The sequence below is a fragment of the Puma concolor genome, chromosome A1, assembly GCF_028749965.1.
Source record: "Puma concolor isolate L17-30 chromosome A1, mPumCon1.1.hap2, whole genome shotgun sequence".
Classification (NCBI taxonomy): Eukaryota; Metazoa; Chordata; class Mammalia; order Carnivora; family Felidae; genus Puma; species Puma concolor.
In genome coordinates this window covers 12,389,796-12,413,537 of record NC_141667.1, presented here as the reverse complement: position 1 = coordinate 12,413,537, position 23,742 = coordinate 12,389,796, and the positions used below count along the sequence as shown (strand labels likewise).

Genomic DNA, 23,742 nt, shown 5'->3' with positions numbered 1-23,742 from the left:
TTAAGTGTTAAGGCAAAACAATCCTGAAAAAGAAGAACAAAGTTGGAGGGGTTGCAATTCCTGATTTCAAAACTTATTACAAAGCTACAATAATCAAAACAGTGTGGTACAGGCATAAAGATATATAGATAGAGATGCTATAGATATAGATGATATAGATAGATATAGATTTAGATTTAGATATAGATGTAGATATAGATATAGATAGATAGATATAGAGAGATATATCAATATATTGCAATGGGATAAACTAGAAAGCCCAAAATAAACCCTTGCATGTGTGACAAATAGACTTTTGACATGGATGCCAAGACTATTCAATGGGAAAGGATCACCTTTTCAACAAATAGTGCTATAGAAACTGGATGTCCACCTGCAAGGGAATGAAGCTGGACTCTTATTTTATACCATATGCAAAAAATCCACTCAAAACTGATCGAAGACCTAAATATAAGAGCTCACACCATAAAACTCTTAAAGAAAACATGGCCTGGAGGAAGCTTCATGACAATGCATGTGGCCATTGTTTCATGGATGGGACATCAGAAGCTCAGGCAACAAAAGCAAAAAGAGACAAATGGGACTACATTAAACTTAAATACTTTTGCTCATCAAAGGAAATGATCAACAGAGTGAAAAGGCAACCCATCGTATGGGAGAAAATATATGCAAATCGTGAATCTGATAAGAGATTAATATCCAGAATATATAGAGAACTCTTAAAATTCAGCAACAACAACCACGACAACCAAATAAATTCAAAAATGGCAAAGGGCTTGAATAGATATTTCTCCAAAGAAGATACACAAATAGCCAATAGGCATATGAAAAAAAACGCTCAACATCATTAATCAATAGAGAAATAGCAATCAAAACCACATGTAGATACCACCTCACACCCATTTTACTATAAAAAATAATAAGGGCGCCTGGGTGACTCAGTCAGCTAAGAGTCCGATGCTTGGTTTCAGCTCAGGTCATGATCTCACCATTCGTGGGATGGAGCCCCGTGTGGGACTCTGCACTGTGGGCATGGATTGTGCTTGGGATTCTCCGTCCCCCTCCCTCACTGTCCCTCCCCCACTCGTGCTCTCTCCCTCTCTCTTTCTCTCTCTCTAAAAATAAATAACTAAACATTAAAACGAGATAATAACAACAACAACAGGTGTTGGCAAAGGGGTGGGGAAATTGAGACCCTCCTGCGCTGTTGGTAGAAACGCAAATGGAGAAATGGTAGAAATGCCACCGTGGAGAACAGAAGAGCAGGTCCTCAAAACACTGAAAATAGAATTGTCGTGTGAGCTAGGTATTTTATTTCTGAGTCTACACCCAAAATAATTGAAAGTAGGGCCTCCAAAACATATTTGTACATTCATGTTTGTAGAATCTTCCACAACAGCCAACGGTGTAGATTGGTGGGTGAATGGATAAACAAAATCTAAAAATTAAAATAAAAGTGATTTGAAAAGCTTCAGAGAGGGTTTCTCCCACGACGTCTTTTTCCAAAGCCAACGGATCCATGGCTTCAGGGAAGAATGCCAAACAGACCCCAACTCATGAGCTGCGTCTAATGGCTGTTGATAATTCTCTTTTGCCATGCTTTTATACTTTGCATGTTGCAGCAAATAACTCTAACTCATGTAATCAGAAAAATAGGTGTATATATATATATATGTATTTTTTTTTCTTCAAGTGTATTAAAGGACAGAGGGCTCCATTAGAATAGTCACACCCAAAGGGCGGCACTCACGTTATAACTGTCTCTCCTGTTCAGAGCAATTCAACCTTCCAAACACTGGGAACTCAACCACGTCCAGGAAGCTACAAAGGCAAATAAGACATTGTCCCTGCCCCTGCCAAAAAAAAAATCCCTGGGTTGGTTACAAGTTAGCATATCAGCGAGAAATTTTAAAGGCATCTTAAAGTTTTACCACACTCCCCCAACCGTAAAAATCTGAAAAGCAAATGTATAGCAAGCCAACAATTTGATTAAGGGGAGAAAACTCTTTTGCTACAGTTTTGTGGGCCAGGGTTACGGGGTGGAGAGGCGAGTTCTAATAAAAATCAGGCACCATAACTTCCCTGACTAAATTAAGAATCGTGGAGTATAAACACTGGGTCTAGGAGATAGATATCAAATTGTCAGCTTTAATACTGATTAAAAAATGAGCATGTCCAGTTCCGTCCCCCCAATTCACGAAGTACCTTTATTTAGGGCCAAAGTTTTAGGGCCAGGAATGTTGCTCTAATGGCGATCCCTTCACAAGGAACAAAGAGGAAAGGAGTTTCCCCCCATCAAGTCAACAAATGGCTGCTATAATCAGGGGAGTAGAAAATATTATATAAAAATGAGGAAATGGGTTGAGAGCAAGAGAAATAGAGAGTTTTTTCCAAACTCTGCTTCAGCCGTTGAGAAGCTCTACAGCTGTTAGGTGAATGGCAGTCCAGCCTCCTGACCTCCAAGAGCCCCAATGGCACATTTATCTAAAGAAATAATAGTCCTCACTCTACTCGCCTCCCAGAGCTATTTTGAGAATCCAAAAACGGTGTGCTTGTAAGCGCTTGACAAACGGCGATCGTGCTCAGCAAATTGCGTTTTTCCAGTTTTCAAACCTAAATGGCCAGCGTTTCTCAGGTCTGCCAAGCACATCATGTGAAAGACTATTATGACATTTTAGTTCCCTTATTCAGACAAAGTGAGCCACTAATTTGCTCTTAAATCTCTGTGCTTGAAACTGCTTATATTACAGAATCTGCCTTTACAAGGACATTTCCTTCTGGAATGGCAGCCAGGAAACTTCCAAGCAAATTGGATGGTCCGCGTCCAGGTGACCTGAAGACGAAGACACAAGAAGTGTGGGCAAGTCTGAGTCACGGTCCGCGGGCTGCTCACGTCTGATGGGGAGCGCTACTGCAGCTTAAGTGATAAATCATCAGCTAGAGAAATATAAACACTGGTTACACAAACAAATTCAATTTAAGAGTCCCTTAATGAACCTTTAACGAGCTACATGTGGGCTGCAAATGCCCGGCACCCTGCCTCAATGTGTTTGCTTTTGGAAAAAACAAAATGAAAAAAGCATCAGTTAGCCTCATCTTATATCTTAGGACTCAGCTCATTAGCCAAATGCAATTCAAACAACCAACTTTTCAATTAAAACGCTATTTCCAAAGGAAGAGAGAGAACGCATCTGCCATTGATAAAGGCATGAACCATCGGGGAAAATATCATTTCCTCGAGGAGGGCAGACGGGAACAGAGAAAAACAGTGACGTTTCTTCCGTGGAGTGATAATTTATGAAAAATTCAGGACTTTCCACACATGGTATCATAATCAAAAAAGCGCCCCTCTTCCTGTTCTCACAGTTGGAACTTTTAAATTATAGGGTTTTCCTCCTCCAACTTTGCCTTTATTGACTGAGACTTAAACACACACTCCCATTCACATGTGCGCACACACACACACACACACACACACACCCTTTTACTTGGTAGGACAAAAGGTAAGGGTTTCAATTTGTATAATGAAAACTAGATAACACAAGGCAGTGACAACTATGATTTTTTTTTTCCTCAATGACCCACATCTACCCACAGCATTTCTATTTCCCGATAATGAGAAGCGTGGAGTCAAATCAAATAGGCCATGGAAACAGTGAGGAATGAGCTTTATTACAAAGACAGCGTCTATTTCTATCACGTTGGGTTCTTCACGCTGTCGGTATGGGACATGGGTGTTCATTTATTCTGTGACCGGCCTTCCTTACACGGGACTATTTTGCTCCTCACGAAACAAGGGTTCTGACTTCACAGAGATGTGATTACCAGCCAGGTCCACTGGGAGGGGACCAAGTAGCCAGCTAATCAGCTAACACGCCACCATGATGAAAGGGGCGGCCGGGAAGGAGACGGCTGGCCAACAGAATTAGGTTGACCTGAAGACAAAGCTATACCCTCCACGGCAGGGATCAAGCATTGTAAATAGTTCCACTTGCTGACTTGACTTTGATTTGTGGAAAATCTTCCATATTTGTGTGAGGAAGGGGGGAAGGGGAAAGGACCTCGGTAGATGGCCTAGAAAGTGCTTAGGACAAAGCCTCCCAAAGTCCCCCAGGCACTTCAAGCCCCTGTCTGACTCTGAGGCTTTGAATAAAACTTGCCCCCCACCCTAGTGCCTCTTTCCTCTATACCCTAGTTCGAATCTCCCCCGTGAAATTCTCCCGCTCAGTCTGAGCTTGTTGTCTCCAGAAGCTAAGTATAAAAATAAGCTTGTAGGGGCACCTCATTGCTCGTTCAGGTGAGCATCAAACTCTTGGTTTCAGCTCAGGTCGTGATCTCATGGTTGGTGAGATCATGTCCCGCGTCGGGCTCTATGCTGACGGTGCACAGCCTGCTTTGGATTCTCTCTCTCCCTCTTTCTCTCTCTCTCTCTCTGCTGCTCCCCTGCTCACTATCTATCCCTCTCTCTCTCAAAATAAATAAACATTAAAAAAAATTTTTAAGACCTGTATATAAAGGTATAACACAGAGGCCCTTCCTTGGGCAATTCTCCCTGAATCTTTGTTGCCCCAGTGTCCCCGCCTCTAAAATGTTTTAATAGTATTACCTATATCGTAGGGTTATTAAGAAGATTGAATTTGTTCACATAAGGTAAGCAGTTACAATAGTGCCTCATGCATGGAAAGCACTATATAAGAATCACATATTATGGTAAAGACATGTATTTCTATACAGTATTTTAAATACATCATTCATACAAAGACGTTTCTAGAATATATTATATGCTAGGCACTTCTGTTGGTGCCACAACACTATAAGGGCTGACGCTTACTGAGCACCTACTATGTGCCAGGGCCTGTGCTAAACACTTTACGCTTGCCTCATTTAATGGTAGAGAGGGCGAAAGAAGAAATAGTTTACGTTGAGTGACTAGCACACGCCGGGAAATTCTTCTTATCTCCATCACAACAGTGACAGAACCAGTAACGTACCCACAGTCATAGCAGGTACATGGCCCAATCAGAAATGAAATCACATACACATCATGTTCATGTCCTTTCCACGAGGCTCTTCCACATGTGTCTCATATATACACGAAGAGTTGCTTTTCTGCAGTGTAGAAGCCTAAGCATACCAATGCTTCTCTGGAAAAATAAGTGTCTAATATAGAATATCAGAGGTCTTGGGAAGGGAAAATGTGTCCGTGTATCTAAGAGAGAGGACTCTGGCCACTTGCTGGCATTTATGCCCGCTGAGGGGGTTTCTTCAGCTATTCTTTTTTTTTTTTTTTAATATGAAATTTACCGTCAACTTGGTCTCCATCCAACACCCAGTGCTCATCCCAACAGGTGCCCTCCTCCATACCCAATCTTCAGCCATTCTTAAATACGCCTGCACAGTATTTCAAAAGGCAAAGTGCCTAGGTGGCCACGGTTCCAGAACCTTAGCATCTTAGGACAGGCCCCCTCTTAACATCTATATTAACGGCAGACGTGCCACAAACATTTGAACCCAGTCTCCTGAGAATCTGATAAAACCAATGAAGAAAGGTTCCAATTATGCTGGGAAATGTTTCCCATCTTGTTCAGATACAACCTAAATGCTTTATAGGTTCCCAGAATAGTTTATGGGATCCTCTGGTTGGTTTTGTATCTTTGTTTTGGGCATCACCTGAGCTAGAGAGAGGGGTGAAGTTTTAAATCACAGAAATAAACAATCGCATCGCCAGGCAACTGAATCTTTCACATTTAGGGACCAGCGTCAGCTCTGGCCACTGGGTCTTGCACAGAAGGGCAGTCATCATGGTTGCCTTGGATCGTCGGAAAGAAAAGTTTCATTAGCTGTCCCCTGCCTTCACTCATCTTTGGGCATAAGGTCCGGAAATGCTTGCAGCTGCAGGAAAGAAGTTAGGGGATCTGAAATGAAACTAGGGAATATGGTTTCATTTCTCTATCCATTTCTCATTGACAGGATTAATGGGTTTCCCATTCATTCCCAATCACTCCTGCCCCCGCCCAAGGCTTATGAACCAGGAAATGGCACCTTTTCTAGGAACTCTCCATTTTCCTTGCCCTTCAGAGCCTTCCCTCCTTGTCTGTATCAAACAAAGGTCACACAGATTTCTAATAGAAAGAACTGATAAAAAGGACCAGGTCAATCTCTACGAGCTCCTCATCAGATACCTTGTAACGCATTGGAGTCCCCTGAAGAGTTTTGCGAAAATGGAGATATACAACTCACCTCAGAAACTCTAATTTCATGGGGCGCCCGGGTGGCTCAGTCAGTTAAGCATCTGACTCTTGATTTCAGCTCAGGTCATGATCTCACAGTTCATGGGTTCAAGCCCCATGTAGGGCTCTGCACTGCCAGTACAGAGTCTGCTTGGGATCCTCTCTCTCTCTCTCTCTCTCTCTCTCTCTCTCTCTCTCTCAAGATATATAAACTTAAAAAAGCTTTGTAAATAAAAAAAGAAAGAAATTCTGATTTTGTAGGTCTGAGAAGGCCCCTGGGCAGTAGTAGTCTGTAAAGCTCACCGGGAGATTCTAATACACAGCTGAGGGAAACCAGCTCCCTGCTTCCTGGAGGGAGTGCCTTGGTCCAGTCTCCTTGTTTCACCTTTAAGTTAAACTCCATTTGGAGTCTCCATCTGCTGCTGCTTCTCAGGAATCACCCACGACTTTGCTTCCGTGCAGGGCCCCCTTCATCAACGGGTTGTTGGGATTGAGCGTGTTTCTCAACACCGACTTTGCCCCTAGTGGTTTGCCAGTTCTGTCCTCCAATATGGGATCTAGGCAGGGGAGGTAAGGGGCTAGTTGCCACTTGCTTTAAGCCCCACGTAGGTCTCAAATGTAGACTCTTGGCCTAATTGACAACTAGATGCATACAGCCGGAAAGATACCCTGGCAGGTGTGAAAGACCGCTTTCCACGTGAGAGCTTTAAATATAAATCCAACTAATAAACTGTATCACCTAGAGTGTGCAATGGATTCACATTTTTGTAAATCATAAAACTGCTTTTGAAGGACACAATTACCATACACTGTATCGGGGGGTTAAATGGCAAGCTTTTTAGCCTCATCGCAAATTTTGTGACCCGGCCCTGGCTTCTTTCGTTTCGAATCTCTCGGTAGAGGGGAGTATCCTGCCACACCTGCGGGGTCTCACAGACCTTACCCGGGTGTGGTGTCCCAGGCCTCACTCCACACGAGGAGACGAAAAACTAAGCCAGCAATCCCTCCACCCGCACCCCTTTCTGTCAGAGAATCCACAACAAGGCCAGGACGAGGGTGTGGTAAGAGAGACACGGAGGGCCAGTATTTTAAGGGGACACTCCCTGTCAGGTAACAATCGTGCATTGCACAGCCCTGAACGCGAGCGCCTCCTGAAATATTGTACTGCGAGTGGTCAGGTGCTTACTGAGCCAGCACACTTGTGCACACTTATGCATGCACACACACACACACACACACACACACACACACACACACAGAGGTCCAGCCCAATAACAAAACTTCTGATGTAAAGTATCCCATTGAAATGCCTCTTACTCAGGAGCCCCTGGGTGGCTCAGTTGGCTAAGCATCCAACTTCGGCTCAGGTCATGAACTCGCAGTTCGTGAGTTCGAGCCCCGCATCGAGCTCTGAGCTGACAGCTGAGAGCGTGGAGCCTGCTTCGGATTCTGGGTCTCCTTCTGCGCTCCTCTCTCCCTCTCTCTGTCTCTCTCAAAGATAAATAAACATTAAAAAATGTTTAAATAAAAATAAAATGCCTCTTACTCAAAAGTACGTTTTGCTTTTAAGAGATGTATTTGATCCATTGATTTTCTGTCATAATCATGGAAAAAATCTAAGCCTTGCTATCAGACATGAATAATCCCGAACTGGTTACAAGGTACACGGGGAAGAGTAAAAACAGAAAATGTGTTGAAAAGACATGTTTGTATGTGGCGTTCATTCTTGCAGATATATAAGCAGGAAAGAGCCACGGGAACTCTTGGTGGCCGACCGACTGAGACTGTTAATTATTACTTTTGTTTTTATTAAAAAGAGTTCTCGCAAAAGTTATAAATATACGGTGTTCTTTGAAATGGTGGAGACAATGAGGAAAAAGACCAAATCTAATCCAGCCAAGTTGAAAACTAGGTCTGTGGAGACCTTGGTGGCATGCGTGTGATTTATCCTGAGGCATTTTTCAGGGAAAAAGACGAACTACAAGAAAGCATCGTTCTGTTCTTCCTAAAAGAGAGAGAAAGAGAAGTCAAAAGGTTAATATTGTTTACATCAGTTTACTTTATTGTTTCAGTTCGCTGCAAGTTCAAGTTACTTTTCCATGTTGAAAGGACTCCTACATCACTTATGTATATACAGAAGCACACCCCTAATGAGACAACCCACTTGAACTCAAGAACACTCACTCACTGTAGCAGCTCTCAGAAGAAAGAACTATTTCTTCGGCAGTGAAAAGGCTGTTGTCCCTGAAGCCCGTTGTGGGAAAAATTTGCTTATCCAATGGAATTTCCTATTCGCAAGTTCTTTATCCGGTTTTTAAAATTTGACTTCCACAAATGAATAACCAGGGCGATGAAGATTAGGAGGATCCGTCACCAGGAGTGACGGATTCCCCGCGTTCGGATCACTACCTTGGGCAGGCTGTCTAGCCTCTCTGCTACTATAATTCTTCATCTGCAAAGTGCAAACAATGAAAACACCTACCCACAACGACCGTAGTAATTAACAATTCACCTTTAGCCTTTTAACGCTTGCTAAGTGCTTGGCACAATGCCTACTTTAAAGCCAGGGCTCAACGTTTAGCCATACTTATGCTTAATATTATCAAGAATCCTTAAATAATCTGTCAGGATACAAGACACCTTAAAGAGGTTCTTAAAGAGATCTTTTATACTTTGTCAGGATTCAAGATCTTTTTTGTAGCCAACAGCCCATGTTAGAAGGCTCGCAGGCCCCTTGGGAAGAAGTTAAGAGAGTTCAATGAACCAATACAGAATTTGTCAGCAAAAGATATTGTTCGTGCATATTGTAGGTTCCAATTACACTAAAATCTTACCTATTTTAACTAGACAAGTAAACTGTGAAGTTATGTGTTTTGCCAGCGACTGACCTGTGTGACCACAAGCAGAACAGTATGGGACCCATCCCTCCGGGCTTGGAGACAAAAGCCACTGTTTTCAAAGGGAGGAGAGCCCTCAAAAAGAGGAGAAAACCAAACTGTTAAGAAACAAAGACATGGGGCACCTGGGTGGCTCAGTCGGTTAAGCATCTGACTTCGGCTCAGGTCACGATCTCACAGTTTGCGGGTTCGAGCCCCACATCGGGCTCTGTGCTGACAGCTCAGAGCCTGGAGCCTGCTTCCGAATCTGTGTCTCTCTCTCTCTCTCTCTCTCTCTCCTCCTCCCCCCCTCATCTGTGTCTCTGTCTCTCTCTCTCTCAAAAATAAATAAACATAATTTTTTTTTTAAAAAAAGAAAAAGAAACAAAGATGTTTTCGTATAGATATATCCCTAAGGAGAGAAAGAAACATGGGCACTATCGCTAAAGGGAGATAACATGAAATGAATTTGTTCTGATGATTAGTGCGTTGTGTAGGCACAACCAGGAAGTCCCTGGATGTTATTGGTCTCTTCTTCTTGCCTGGATTTCTGTAGATCAAAAGTTATATGAATTCCCCTTAGAGTTATTAAGTCGAATGGTACATGGGAAGCCTAAGGTATATCAGTTCGCTGTTTTCATGATTATCACATTTTTCACGATTACAGCTGATTGTAATTACCATCGACCTGTAAGTTCCACCAGAACCACTTCAGGATTCAGGGAAAATTCAAGTCAGACACAGATGTTCCTATAATTTTGTTAAGAAGCGAAGACGTTTTCATGTAAGTATCCCTAGGGAGAGAAAGAAACATGGGCACCATGGCTCGAAGGGACGTTGTTTCTGTATATCGCTGACAAGCATTATGTTGAAATGATTGACAGAGTCTATTCCGCAGCTAACAACCCTGTTGTGCTGTGAAGGGGGGTTACTGCCTTCAGCCACGTGAGGCAAAGGTTTGGTTATCGAGTCAGCAGACCTGGATCACAGGCTTTGCTCCATCACTGACCAGAACTGTGGGATTACGGACAACTGTTCTGTCGCTCTGAGGCGCAAATACTTCGCTCTTAGGGCGTGGTTGGGTGTAATGGTATCGGAATTGGCATGGCTGTCAAAAGACAATAAATAAATGTAAATTTTCCTCAGACTAGAATCAACCCCAAGGAGGCCACTCTCGGGCCACATGCCACAAACCCCAATTCTATGGTTTCTTCTCCATTTTCCATGACAGGGTACCCACCCAGACATTCTTTAAACCATTCTTCTTAGGTTATTGCTTCGTAACCTTGGTGAACTACAGCCCCGTTTCAGCTCATTGTGCAATAACTGTATTAATGTCATGGCATCTTTTCCTTTTTTTACTTGGTTGACTCAAGAAAAGTGTAGAAATTCTTGGTGTCAAATTTACTTAAATTATTGAGTTTCTTGTCTTCCTCTGATGGTTCCCAATGAGTTAGTGGTAGAAAGGTCCTTTATAAATCCAGGATGTGCCGTCATCAATGTTGTTATGATGATATCAGTTGCCTTAAGGCAAATTTAATAAATTGAGACACCACACTAACATCATGCTTCAACGTTCTCAGCAAGAAGCTCTGTCATAATAATTTCTAGCTTGAGGGACCGTGTCCCATGAAAACAAGACTTGGCAGGGAAACGAGATGGATTGTTCTGAGTGATTCATAAACTACATCTTGCAAATTAATAGTCCAAAGTTGACGTGGACAGTTCCCAAACTGAAAGAGATGCCATTTTCATTCATTCTGGTCTTTAGGTCTTTTCTAGAAACATGACAGTTCTGGAATAAACATAAGATCTTCCTTTGGATTAAAAAAAAAAAAAAATGACAAGAGCATCTCTCTAGCCGTGTCACAGTCATCCTGGGAATAGACTTAGAAGTTTCATCAAACAAGGTGACGTGGCTTCCGGAACAGTGAAACAGCAACCCAAATGTCATGTGTTTAGAATGAAGTCAGTAGTGTCCTTCCTTGACTCTGCCCAAGTGAGACCTTCCTTAAAGCATGGAGTGAAGCAGCGAGGCCCAGGTGAGAGGTGCATGGGGGAGGAGTGAAGAGAAGGCCGCAGAGATCTGAAGCCTTGACATGTGTGTGGATAGTTGACTTTCACTTCCCTACCGAGGCCAAGGGCACTGTTTCCTCCGCAGGTTCCTTAGCAGCTGTCCCTTTTGTCATCTCTACGTCTGCCCCTTGCACTCCCCTGTGCTAGTCTGAGCCTCCCTTGTGTCTCACTGTTATTGCAACACCTTCCCCTCCCTCTGGGCTCTCCCCGTGCTGATCCTGCCCCCCACAAACACTGTAACAGTTTAGAGCCTGGGCTCAGGAGCCAGGCTGCTTGCATGAGGGTTCTGGCTCTGCCACTCACAGCTATGTCACCTTGAGGAAATTGCTCAAATTCTCTACGTTTCCACCTAAGTGGGGGCAGTTCTATTTATTCCACAGGAATATTGAGAAAGTGCCGAGTATTCATATATGAGAAGCACTACAGCAGTGCCTGCATACAGCAAGCGCCTTATTACTGACTTGTTCGAGTGGGCTTTCTGCATACAGCAAGCACCTTATTACTGACTTGTTCAAGTGGGCTTTCTGGCACTCCCTTTTCCAATGCTGCAAGTGGCTCTTATTGCGTAAAGACTGCAAATCGAACCCCTAAGTACAGCATTCTGGGCCATCCTTGCTCTAAGCCTTAGCCTTCCAGGTTTGTCTAAAAGTCTGTGCTTTAGACGCATGCATGCTTCAATCCGCGTGCGCCAGGCTACCCAGCATAACCAAACGCTGCCATACACTTTTCCCGTCTCCTCACTTGGACCCTCACTGCCACTCCTGATTAACAGCCAACTTCCCCAAAGCGCCTTTTAAAATACTGCATCTCCGGGGCGCCTGGGTGGCGCAGTCGGTTAAGCGTCCGACTTCAGCCAGGTCACGATCTCGCGGTCTGTGAGTTCGAGCCCCGCGTCAGGCTCTGGGCTGATGGCTCAGAGCCTGGAGCCTGTTTCCCTCCGATTCTGTGTCTCCCTCTCTCTCTGACCCTCCCCCGTTCATGCTCTGTCTCTCTCTGTCCCAAAAATAAATAAAGGTTGAAAAAAAAAAAAAATTTAAAATACTGCATCTCCTTCAAGGTCTGGATCAAAGGAACTGTCATCCAGAAATGTAGTCCTGGTAAGCCCATTTGCAAAGATGATCTCATCCACAACGTTTGTCTGGCCCTCTGTCACTGTATTACAGACACTGTCACATTCACTCTTGTATTCCCAGAGCTGGGAAGGAGGGCTTAGGTGTACAGGGACAGGTCACCAAAAATTGTCCCGGATCAGACTCTGTGGCGTTTCTGTACTTGAAAAGAAACATGCCAAGGATTTTCCTCTTTAGCTATTAGGAGTAAAGGAAGGAGACAGAGAATGACCTGGGGAGTTGTTCTAGGGGCTAAAATCTGAAATAGCTAACATCTTAAGAGAAGATGATGGTAACATATCTGATAGCAAGGGGACCTGTGGCTTGAAGGAACTAGTCAAGTAGTTATCGTCAAATCTCCAACACGGAACTAATCTCTGTTGTGAGAATTAGCGTGACTATCCTCTCCAAAGAAGACAATTCTGGGGCGCCTGGGCGGCTCACTCGGCTAAGCACCTAACTCTTGATTTCGGCTCAGGTCATGATCTCACAGTTCGTGAGTTGGGGCTCTGTGCTGACAGTGCAGAGCCTGTTTCGAATTCTCTCTCTCCCTCTCTCTCTGCCCCTCCCTACCCCAGCTCGTGCTGTCTATCTCCACGAAAAAAATTTTCAAAAAAAGAAGACGACTCTGATTCATTTCATATTTGCACTATCTTGTATGTTACGTTCTTTGAATCGTAACGAGGGACGTTTTCTCACTTAAGCGGTTGTCTTGAAATCGTTCCTTCTGAAAGCGTGGTTATCACCAGCTCTTGTTAAATATTGGAATCCTTAAATCTTGCAGAACACGGGAGCCAGCTTAAAGGCAAAAGAGGATTCCCTGGAAGTTTCTACCCTACGGATACACGATATTGCAATTTGCCAACATATTGAAAGGAACAGATGTTAGAAGTTGCAGTAACTTCATGCAACTGGTCAAGAAAGAGCTGCCTTAAAGCATTTCTAAATTTTTCTGGTCCTTTGCTGAACGGCAAAGTTTCACAAGGGTTGGCAAAGATAAGATCTGTTATGCAAAGTCTAGTTGCAGTCATCATTTTACAGAGTGATAAAGTGAGTTCAGTTTGGGGAACAACTAATCTACAGTCAATACAAATCTTAGGAACCGAATCTTGATAACAATAGTATGTCTTGATGTTGGAGGCAAAGTACTGGCTTCGGGTGTTGATAAGCAAAATTATCGACTCCGTGATAATTCATCCACAATTAATCCACAGAGGTTTTAGAAAACCAGAAACCAAAGGCCATCCATAATTTTGAAATGGGAAAATATGCTCTACTTTCTAAGGCAGACTATCATTATTTGGGTTCATGGATACCAGTCCAGGCATGAGCTTGTCTATGCACATCACTATATCCTGACACAGTGGGAAGTACATTTAGTCAGTTGACCTGATAAATGAGTTGGGGCTTAATTCAGTTTGTGGGTTCACCTAGTGAAAGACAAATGTTTGCACTTCATTCAGCCTTGGATAATTCAAAAGTTACACTGCTCTAACGAGAAAATCCATTAAGCATAGTTGTTCAAGCCTCTGTTCATTTGGGGGGGAGAATTTATCAGGAGGTTGTCAGAGGAAAAGAACCCAAGTGATGCCTCTCCAGACACTGAGCTTACCCTGCAGATTTGAGAAGGGTCCCTTCCCTGCCAAAGAGCGCGCACCGGAGACAAGCCTGCAAGCAGATTTATGGAGCAAAAGGACCACACTCGCAGACAGGGTCCCGTGGCAGCCTCCTCACCTCTTCTAAGCTTTGGGTTTGGCTTCACCAACATTGAACTCTCCTAGACACTTACAATGATCTATAGCCTCAGTTTGAAGCTCATCCAAAGACAACTGCAGAGCCATCAAGTTTTATTTCTATTAGGATCCTCTGGAATTTACTGAGTCTGCACTGGACTTTGGACAAAAATGACCTTGGGTTGCTTTGTCACGGGAACACAGGAGTCATACATTTCAATCGTTAGCTCCTCACAGACTATGAAAGCCCAATATTGAAGATTGAGCCTATTAAAGACGATATCCTCTGTAAAGGTTTTCAGCGAGAAGTGTTTTCTGCTTTGATTTTGAAGGTTAATGGAAGTGTCATGGAAACCCTCGCACATCCATAATGCTACGGACGCCCAGAGGAAGGAAGCATATCCACTGGCAGTTGTATTCAGAATCCATGTAGAGAGTCGAATGTAGTTTACATTGAACTTAATGGGTCATGGGTTAACAGAGAGAAACGCTAGGTGAAGCCCTTGCATTAATACACGACAACATAAACAGCCAGAAGAAATGACGAGAAGTGTTTGGGGCAGACAGGAAAATACTTCATGGAAGAAACAACTTCATAGAGTTCCATGAGATTACTGGTATATATGCCCCCCTCTTCTGCCTGTCAGCCACACTCCCCGCCACCTTCCGAGTAAAACAATCCTCTGAAACACTGCCATCTAGTGGCCACTCCCGGAGAGAGCATGGGCGCTGGGCACCTGAAACCCCAATCACCCAAGAGAGGAAAATTGAAGATCAAGTTCTCACAAACGGGCCTTTCGGGGATGAGGAACTTCAGACCCTCCAAAATGTCAAGTACCGTGCTTCAAGGTGATTCACATAACAAGTGGCATTTATACAAAATAGAATTCACTTTTTAAAAATTACAACAGTATTTCCAAAGTGCTGAGTGTGTGCACAAGCAAGGAACCATTCTGGGAAAAACAAAATAGAATTAAAGAAACAGTAAAAGAAGAAAAGAAAGGAGGAGGAGGAGGAAGAAGGAGAAGAAGAAGAATCATCTGAGCAGCATCAGTACTGCCCAATAAAAGTTTCTGCAATGACTAAAAGAAAGAAGAAAAAAAAAGTAGACCATGTCTCAAGAAGACTCCTGCACATGAAGGTCACTCAAAAGGTGACTATTTCTGATCTGTGAGATGAGTTGTGCCCGGGGCATTCCAGAAGAGAGGCACAGTACTCGGGATCATGGTGTCCCCGATTTTTATTTTGGGAAAATTCTCAAACCTTCCAAAAAGCCAAAAGAGAAAAAACAAATTGGCCCTGCATTCCCATCCTTCCGATTCGCCAGCTGTTAACATGTTGCTACTTTCTTCATCTCTGTATGTCAGTTAGAATGATTGCAGTCATCGTTGGACAGAGCTTACCCTGAAGTATTTTAGTATTTAGGTCCCAAGAATAAGGGCCGTCTTCTCTGGAACCTCATTATCAATGTCACGCTGAAGAAATTTAATGAGTCAGTAACATTACATAACAAAGAGTCCATGTTTGAAATTCTTTTCGGTTGTCTCCAAAAACGTCTTCTATACCTTTTCTTCTTCCTGATCCAAGGTCCACCCAAAGTTCACATGATGCATTCGATTATTATGTGTCTTCAGTCTCTTTGCAGGTGGGACAGCCTCTCGCCATCACCCTTTTTACTGTTCATGACGTTGATGTGTCTGGAGAGCCCAGAGGGTGGCCTATTCCATTTCTGACATTCTGCGTATGTTCGTGTATTTGGACTTCAGAGGACAATGGTAGCTGATGCCAGCCTTTCACATGTCTGCCCTCATTTTCATTATATATAAACCTATGTATTTTTTCTGTGGGCTTCTAGGATGAGCACTGGAGTCCCTCTGGACCCCAAGGAATATCTCATTAAACCAAGAAACATCTCATTAAGCAACTTGCTTGTCTATGTAAAATCTCAAGGGAGAGACACTGGAGTTCTGGGGTTTTCAGGGGGTCGGGGATGGGAAGAGAACAGTTCTGCCTATGATTGGCAGCTGCTCTCAGGGGCCCCATTTCCTCGTGACCCACATCCACACCAGCAGAAATTAAAAGCTTATGCTGTCATTTTCACTCCCATGTTCACAGATACTTTTATCAAAACTTGTCTTTAAGGAAAAGGATAATGATAAGGTCAAAGCATGCGAAAATATTCCAAAATCTATCAACTTTTGAGATGATCCTGCCTGTTTTATAGCCTTTCCTACTTCTCAGTCACGACCATTTGCCGCTGAGCGGGAGCGTTCTTTGCTGCAGAGTTTGGTCGTAGTTTCCATCATTGCTCGACTATACATCTACCATCAACCTGGTATCCTGTGCACCCCACGTGAACTCTTTCAGGTTTTGCTCTGTGTTCGCTTGCATAGCTGTTTGAGGTCTTACAGAAACTAAGAACCTGGTAGGTTTCTTCAGTTGTTTCCTGAGAACCTTCATCTGTTATATAGAACTTACCAATGTTAAGAGACCATCTAACCCCGGTCCTATCTGGGTTCCTCCTTCTTCCTGATGCTGTTCCATTTCCAGCACACCCCCGCCCGGTCCTCTTTGCTTGCTCCTGCAAAAATCCAAAACCCAGACCTGGGAGGAAGGTCACCCTGGCCCGGGGGTACTCTGCTTACCCAGGGCTGGTAGCACCTGGACCACCTGCTTGTCCCGTGCCACAACCCAGGACGAAGGTTGGTCTCTCCCAGGCTTGGCACTCAGCTCCTTCATAATTCCTGATTACCAGCTGATGATTACCTGGCCATTCGGATTGCTGTTTGCTTCTCTTTCCAATGGAACTGAATTTCCAAGGGCATAAAACCATTCCCTTGTATCAAGAGAAAGAGTACCTACAAACTAATCAGGAAAACAAGCAAAAAACAAAAACAGACAAACAAACAAAAACAAACAAACAACCACGAAAAAAACCCACCAACATGAGGAGCTCTGACTCTCGAGTCAGATAGGTCTGAAATTCCAGCTCAAGCAGCCCTACGTGGTTCATCTGGGAAATGTCACTTATCTGTCTAAGTTTCAGTTTCCTCATGTGGAAACTACTGATGAGAGGTACCTTATAGGAAGCTTATAAATCTTTGTGAGATAATGTATATAAAATGCTTTACTTTTCAGTCTCCTTCAAGCATCCCTGTTTGATACGTGATTTCAGTGAATATTCACCGTTGCTAAGATGATTCACAGGACCCGCGGATTCCACTGGTTAGTGAGTTACTGTCAGGGAGAATAAATTGTAGAATTAGAAAAGGCCCTTGGGGAACTCGAAGGTGGTGGTGCAGAGATATCTTCATGGATGATAAAAATTGTTACTTAGTGACAAAAATTAAAAGCCCCTAATAAAGGGCATTGCATACACATTGTCCAGGAGTATTTCACAGAGGCCTTTGTCAAAGAAGGGGAAATTAAAAAAAAAAAAAACTTTTTAACATTGATTCATTTTTGAGAGGCACAGAGAACAGAGCGTGAGCAGGGGAAAGGCAAAGAGATGGGGAGACAGAATCCGAAGCAGGCTCCAGGCTCCGAGCTGTCAGCACAGAGCCCGATGCGGGGCTCGAACTCACGAGCAATGAAACGAGACCATGGCCTGAGCTGAAGTCGGATGCTCAACCGACTGAGCCACCCAGGGGTCCCGTCAACTCATCACTTCAAGCCTTCACGATGAACTGGCGGGAGTTCATGATGTTTCGTTTTCTGCTCGTAGGTCACTCTCATTCTGAGTGTGGGATATTTTCCTTAATTCGTTGGGATTGGACCACTTTCGTAAGTTTACGCTTGTGATGCTTAAGTGTTTTTCATGATTTCAGTACAGATTAGTCCTATTATTATGAACTTCATCTTCACTCCTTCTAGAAGAAGAATGAAAGTTAATCCTATAACAAGAGCTAAACACACATAAGCTTACTACATGCCAGAGACTGTCTAAATGTTTGTAAATTATGAACCCACATGACAATGCTATGAGGTAGGGACCGTTATTATCCTTAGTACACATATAAGAAAAACACCCAGAGAAGTTAAGCTGTTTGCTAAAGTCACACAGCTGGAAAGTGGCAAAGCTAGGAATGGACTTCGAGTGGTGACGTCTGCAGTTAAACACAATCCTGCAGTACCTCTAAGATTCATTCATTCACTCCGTAGACAGTTATCACTTATGACTGTGTACACAGGTATATAAATTCTACTTATACAACTTTATGACTTTAATTTACAACGCTTGCCACAGCACTTTATTGCAAGATACGCACCAGCGTATTTCACACTGATCGTATTTTAATGTTATGGAAACGCCACTGCCGACCCTTGTCCTTTTGATGTTAATTACGCCGAGCCATAATAGGAAGTCCAGTCCTCATCTATTTCCAGAACCATTAGTCTGACACTTCTTTGACTTCTTTGCCATAAATTGACCTAAATTACTAAATGCAGGGAATGTTTTCTGGTTTTCTTTCAATGAAAGCCGAGAAAGTTGTTACCTGAAATATGAAAATATACATCTCAAATACCCTCAAAAATATCCGAAGGTCCCACATCTCTTGATTTTCTTGAAGAGAGGAACTATTGACAAGTTTATCATCTGATTTAGAAGTAATCGCGGGGCGCCTGGGTGGCTTGGTCGGTTAAGCGTCCGACTTCAGCTCAGGTCATGATCTCACGGTCCGTGAGTTCGAGCCCCACGTCGGGCTCTGTGCTGACCGCTCAGAGCCTGGAGCCTGTTTCAGATTCTGTGTCTCCCTCTCTCTCTGCTCCTCCCCTGTTCATGCTCTGTCTCTCTCTGTCTCAAAAATAAATAAACGTTAAAAAAAAAATTTAGAAGTAATAGGCATCAGTGTATCGGCAGTACGTAGAGAGGAGAGGAGAGAAAACAGTTTGCTTTTTTTCTTAAAAAAAAAAAAATTGGTCAAGGTAGTAGGATGCTATAACTGTTCATATCTATCCTGAGAGCAGAAGCTCCAGACACGGAAATAAGCAATGTATTCATACCACCGATGACAGAATCAGATCGTGAAAATGAGATGTTTGTTTAAAAATATTCCACATTTAAATTAAGATCATTTACATGGGGCGCCTGGGTGGCGCAGTCGGTTAAGCGTCCAACTTCAGCCAGGTCACGATCTCGCGGTCGGTGAGTTGGAGCCCCGCGTCAGGCTCTGGGCTGATGGCTCAGAGCCTGGAGCCTGTTTCCGATTCTGTGTCTCCCTCTCTCTCTGCCCCTCCCCCGTTCATGCTCTGTCTCTCTCTGTCCCCAAAATAAATAAACGTTGAAAAAAAAATTTAAAAAAATAAAATAAAATAAATAAATAAATAAATAAATAAATAAATTAAGATCATTTACAAATAAGGCATCAGATGTGCTGGTTGCAATGGTTGGACATCACGTTTCTAAAAAGAAAGCACGGGCTGCTACTAGAATGTAAATTAATCCAAATCAGCAGTAAATTCAGAGCATCAGTCTCTACAACCACCGTGCGAGGCGCACGGCTTACGGTTGTATCTTCACACTCGTTTCCGAAAACACAACTTTACCAACTTCTCTATTATTTGTATACGCTCAGAAGTGCCCTTGTCGTAAGTACTCTTGTCTCAGTTAAACCTTGATTTCTCTGACATTTTAAACCATTAAGCTGGCTGGCCAGTAATTTTTAAAAGTCTGTTTTGTATGTGCTTTTCCTACATCAGCCACTTTGGGGAAGTGGGCGATTATAAATTCGCCAACTAGGTAATGATTCTCTAACAGCGGCACAGTCACAAAAATAACTTTCCGGAAACGAAAAATTCAATCTGCTTGCTGTTTAAAGGTTCAGCTCTGCAGGGGAATTCAAAACCTGATCCACAAACCGTGTGACTTTGGGAAAGTTACTTAACCTTCCTGAGAGTCTCAGTACCTCCTCAGTATAATAGGGACAAAACCAGAAGCGTTTCACAGTATCAAGGCGAAGATGAAGAAGATAATTCATGCGAGGGGCGCCTGGTTGGCTCCATCGGTCGGGCGTCCGACTTCGGCTCAGGTCATGATCTCGCGGTCTGTGAGTTCAAGCCCCGCGTCGGGCTCTGTGCTGACAGCTGGGAGCCTGGAGCCTGCTTCGGATTCTGTGTCTCCCTCTCTCTTTGTCCCTCCCCCACTCATGCTCTGTCTCTCTCTCTCTGTCTCTCTCTCTCTCTGGTCAAAAATAAACAAACATAAAAAATAAAAGATAATTCATGCAAAGTGCTTGACACAGTGCCTGGCACACGGAGAGCATTCAGTATCGATGGCCATGAGCATGATAATTACATCATCATCCAAAGATAACATGTATTATTTTGCTTTTGTATTCTAAATATGACTCACCTGCATCACTCTTGACATATATTAATAAAAAGGACAAAGACCAAACAAATTGTGAGAAATTAAAAAGCATTAAAAATCTGAAAAAGTTACCATTTTCCACAAGCTCTAGTCCAAAGACGGTAGGGTAGGAAGAGCCCCGATGCTTTGCTAAGTCCTCACCACGCTGGGCACTTGGCATTCTCTCTCTGTCCTTACAACCACCCTGGGAGGCAGGGTTATACCCTCCTCTATGTGGCCAGAATCAGTGACAGTCCAGAGAAATACTCAAATCCTTCCTGAGAGAAACTTGATCCCAATGCACCAGGTCCTTCCTTTCACGGAAGTGACTACTGCACCACATTGACCCCACCACTCTGATCCCATCCGGGTTAGACCAGGCATGGAGGTCTCACCAATGGCAAATATTCTTTCGAGTCTATCCACCATCCACATGGACTGGGTGGTGGCTGCCTAATAGGATGGGGCCTTGCTTGAGGATTTTGAACTCAAGATTCAAAGAGTTGGTCAGCAGGGGGCAGTAGGAGCAGAAGAAACCAGGGGAACGGTGGCGAGTTACCAAAATGGTAGAGTACTAGCAATACAATCAAATGTTTGCTGCTGAGGAGGAAACAGCCCGCCTTTCCCCGGATGGCCCCAGAGACATGCCTTACACTAAGAGGGAGAACAGAATGGTTACCGAGCATCACTGGGGCCCTGCCGAGACTGGGCACCATGAAACTGTTATGATGAAGGACCAAGACATAAGAATGAAGCGACAGGTAAACGCCATGGTGAAAAGTTAGCAGTAAATACATGAAACTTACACATCCTCCAAAGAGAGGGGAGGGAAAGAAGGGAAGAAAGAAAGAAAGAAAGAAAGAAAGAAAGAAAGAAAGAAAGAAAGGGAGAGAGAGGGAGGGAGGAAGGGAGGGAGAAGGAAGGAGGGGGGAGAAGGAAAGAAGGAACGAATGGAGGAGGGAAGGAAAGAAGGAAGGAAAAGAAATACAAGGTGTAATTTTGTTTTCCTTTTAAGCTACTTTCTCAGGACTAAAAGCAGCTACAAGACTTTATCTTCACAGAAAAAGCCAAGCTGACATTCTTCTGTGTCTGGTATTCACCCACATGTTCCTCAATGCCAAAAAGAGTCCAGTTTGCAGAGACAACTGTGAAGTTTCAGCAAATTGATTCAGCCGCCACCATGGGCCAAGTTTTTTCTTTTTCAGTTGCCTTTACAATGAACAATGTTTCTTTCCAATGTAACTGCTGAGTGGACGATGTTTCTAAGAACAATCTATTTCTATTCAGTGTCTCTCCTGGCTCCTGCCAAGATTTCAGTTCTTGTTCTGAGAGCTAGATGACAAGTTTCTACATTTCCCTCACTTCAGCCACATCAAGATTGTTTTCTCCCTAAAGAAAAGAACATATATAAGAAGGAAAAAATATACATATGTTTATATATACCACACACACATATATATGTAGAGGGAGAGAGAAGGATGTAGATATAAAAGGATATATATAGGGATCATTTCTATATACTCTTTATATCTTTTTATATGTGTGTGCATATATATTATGTATGTATATATGTGTGTATACATATATGTATATATACATATACATAGGTACACACATATATGCACAGTTTATTATATATCAGGTCACTGGAACTTAGACTAAACTTTTAAACGAAGCTGCGTATAATTTTTTGAAACAGGCACCAAGAAGATAATAGCGTATTTATGGCCCAGATTCTAATCTAGAAGTCTTGACTTTTAAATATCACCAGCCCATACATTTCTGCCCCGAAGCTCTTTGCCACATCAAATTACCATTTATGTAAGCATTTGATAAGCACTCATTAACTCTCTGACTCTCAAAAAAAAAAAAAAAAAAGATGTCTATTTCAGCTCATTCCATTTGAATTTCTGATCCGGATAGCAGAGGAAATTGCAGTTACACAACCGCTAATCAGATAGATTTCTTCTCAAAGATTGCCAGCGGGGCTTGAGACGAGCAAGCTACATGAGTGTGTGTTACATGAGGGTGAGGCAAGGCTGGTAAATTTCCTTCACCTTGTGATCACTGGCCAGAAGCTTAGGCAGCTCTTAACTTAGCAACGGGTGCCAAGGCTAATAAACTGGTCTCTTTGTAGTCCCTCAAAGGATACAACCGTTGGCATTTTAAGTAACACCACGAAAGCCATTCCACTTGAGATAAACACCTGGAAGGAGCAATCTCCAACCAGGAGCCTGTCCTCTTCCCTGATTACTGTCCTAGAAATTCAAATCAGCCACCGCGCCAGGATCATATTGAAATTCCTACATTATTCCTGACCCCAAGGAGACTGGGAGGTTCAAAGCGCTCAAGGCGAGCAATAGTCAAGCTCGAACAGAACTTCGTAAAATCATGACCTGCTTTGACACAGCCCTTGGCACATCCTCGCGTTGACCCAACAACTCTCACTCCTGACCCGACGATTCGGGTTCTTGACGCTTCCAAGGCCTGTGAGGTTGTTAGGTTAGAAGCTAAAGGCAGCAACAAGAGTCAAAGCAGACATCTGAAGAGAGGAGGAGTGTTAGAATACCAAGCATAGCCTCTGCGTGCTGTGCAGAGTTAAATATGTCGCATATGCCACGCACAGAGCCTCCCACCTTCCAATCCGGCCGCCCTTTGCAAGAGTTGAAAACCAAGTCAATACCACTCCTACTCGCACGGCCCACGTTTCTTCAGTCCAGAGTGACTGCAGCTTTTCACAGTGGCCCAGTGTCTTATTGATTTTGCAACCAAGGCAGCCTGATCACGTATTACCCAGAGGTCGTTATTTGGTTCCCAGTTGCCATGGGAGATTGTGCATTGGCCTCTTTTCTTAGTATCAGGGTTAACTTATCACCAGGTCCTCTACTGCCGGTCCTTGTTTTTTCTTCATGGATAAATGAATTGGATTTACAATTCTTGTCAAAAGTTCCGTGCCATACTGGGGCGCCCAGGGGGCTCAGTCGGTTGGGCGTCCGACTTCAGCTCAGGTCACGATCTCGCGGTCCATGAGTTCGAGCCCCGCGTCGGGCTCTGGGCTGATGGCTCAGAGCCTGGAGCCTGTTTCCGATTCTGTGTCTCCCTCTCTCTCTGCCCCTCCCCCGTTGATGCTCTGTCTCTCTCTGTCTCAAAAATAAATAAACGTTAACAAACATTTTTTTTAAATAAGAATTTCCTGGAGGGTCCTTAACTGGCTGTGGTAAATGTCCTGATCAATACTGACAGTGGCGATATCTTTCAAGAGGGTCTAAAACACAAAATTTGGGTTAAACTGTATCACTAGGGCCATATCTCTTCTTTCTCATAGTCGCATGGCCCTCTGGGGGGAGCTCTATCATAAAGAGGCAACGG

General features: G+C 43.5%; 1 long non-coding RNA gene across 1 annotated transcript; it reads right to left on the bottom strand.

The window, feature by feature from the left end:
• Positions 1 to 8,055: 8,055 nt before the first annotated feature.
• Positions 8,056 to 23,507, bottom strand: LOC147584027 (uncharacterized). The gene is made up of 4 exons (XR_015255096.1): positions 23,010 to 23,507; positions 16,503 to 16,605; positions 9,119 to 9,202; positions 8,056 to 8,235 (listed from the first exon to the last, which is right to left on the bottom strand). It is a non-coding gene; the product is annotated as an uncharacterized LOC147584027 (long non-coding RNA).
• Between the last annotated feature and the right edge of the window lie 235 nt (positions 23,508 to 23,742).